Source organism: Suncus etruscus, chromosome 4 (genome assembly GCF_024139225.1).
Source record: "Suncus etruscus isolate mSunEtr1 chromosome 4, mSunEtr1.pri.cur, whole genome shotgun sequence".
NCBI lineage: Eukaryota > Metazoa > Chordata > Mammalia > Eulipotyphla > Soricidae > Suncus > Suncus etruscus.
Genome location: NC_064851.1, coordinates 44,148,882 through 44,150,792, shown reverse-complemented (window position 1 = coordinate 44,150,792; position 1,911 = coordinate 44,148,882). Strand labels below are relative to the sequence as shown.

Here is a 1,911-nt window from a genome sequence, read left to right as displayed (position 1 = left end):
GGGTCCCAAGGACTTGTGTTTCTTATCTGTAGTGCCAACATGAGTACTTGCCTTAGGTTTATTCTAAAAAAGTAAAATAGTTGATGAATGTCAAGTACTTCCTGTAGATCCTGGCACATTGGAAGTCCTAGATATAAGTAGCAAACATGATTGTCCTAATATTCCAGATCAAGAGTGAAAGGAGGTCCAAAGAGTGACCATTGACTTTGTGGTCAGCTCCGGAAATTTTCAGTTGAGAGCTCTATGATAGTGGTTTTTGACAAGTTAATTTAATCTCTCTGTACTTCAGTTACCATGTGTTAAGGTATTTCTCAACCTTGTAGAGTTAAATGGAACATAATAAGCATGTAGCAATCGAAAATAATGGGAGGGGTGCTCACTTCGGCAGTACATATACTAAAACTGAACGATACAGAGATTAGTATGGCCTCTGTGCAAGGATGACACGCAAATTCGTGAAGCATTCCATATTAAAAGAAATAATAATAATAATAATTAATAATAATAATAGGAGTGCCAGAGAGATACCACCATGGCTAGAAAGTTCGCCTTGCATGTCATCAACCCCAGTTTGATTCTTAGCATTGCATATGGTTCTCTGAGCATCACCAGGAGTGATTGCTGAGTACACAGGCAGGAGCAGCTAGGTATGGTCCCCCCCAAAAAAATTCTTAACCCTTTAATGTTAAATACTCTAGAACTTAAAATCCATCTTGAACTAATCTCAAATTGTTTTTCTTTTTTTTTTTTTTTTTTTTTGGTTTGTTTTTGGGACACACCTGGCAACACATGGGGGTTACTCCTGGTTCTTCGCTCAGAAATTACCACTGGCAGGCTCATTTGCAAAGCAAATGCCCTACCGCTGTGCTATCACTCCGGCCCTCAAATGTGTTTTTTTTCTCCTTACCTAAGCAGAGAAGATTTCTCTTTAGACAATTGTTCCCTCAATTAATCAATTTGCATTGCTTTGGAAAATACAGCTTTATACACCAATACTTCTGAAAAAAAATATGACAAGGTAGAGAAAAAAGTGTAATATATGATGAATTTATAAATGAATTAGCACATCCTTGGTCTTTTTTTGAAATTACTGCTAGTAGGATCTTTATTTTATATAAACATGATGGAATCGAGGATATATTTTAATGTCTTGGTAAATTAAAAAGTAAACAACTCTTATGATAAATAAACGTTTTTAAAAGTTTTGTTTATATGTTGTTTCTGCTATTTGGGGAAAATGCTAGGAATGTCAGTGTAAAATAGAGAAAGGGGAAATAAGGTAGATTCAGGAGAAATATATGAAACACTGGTCAGAGTCTCCATCTGGAATCTAAATGTGGAGATCTTCTATTGGTTGAACAGGGGCCCTGACAAATTCTGGGTTGTTTTTTTGTTTTGTTTTGTTTTGTTTTTCTCCCCCCACCCCACAAATTCTGTTGTTTTTGTTTGTTTGTTTGTTTTTCGTTTTTGTTCTTTTGTGAAGCAGAAACCCAAATAAGCATTGCTATAATGATAAAAAAAAAAAAAGCATGCATTTGCTAGAATCAATGAATGATTATGTTTTTGTAATTTCAAGTTGCAACAGGTAAGACCAGTTTTACGAGTTCTAAAGCAATAATTTTCAAATATCAATGTACATCAGAGATACCTGAAAAGTTCAACTCTGGAGCTCAGTCCACTTCCAGGCACTGATTCAATACATCTGGGGCATCTGCAGTATAAACAAGCCTCCCAGAGACTGCTGATTAGGTGGACCCCAGGCCAGCCAGGCATGATTACCAGGCTGACTATTCTGCTCTCCCCGTATAGCCAAATGTTCAGTCTCCATCTTTACCAGCGTCTACCTGATTTTACATCTGATTCCATTTCCAAGTCTTAAATGCCATAACTCCTTTTGGAACCTCACAATTA

The 1,911-nt window shown here is 36.5% G+C and overlaps 1 non-coding gene across 1 annotated transcript; it reads left to right on the top strand.

The window, feature by feature from the left end:
* Positions 1 to 372: 372 nt before the first annotated feature.
* LOC126007565 (U6 spliceosomal RNA) lies at positions 373 to 475 on the top strand. Its single transcript, XR_007495113.1, has one exon. It is a non-coding gene; the product is annotated as a U6 spliceosomal RNA (small nuclear RNA).
* Positions 476 to 1,911: the final 1,436 nt, after the last annotated feature.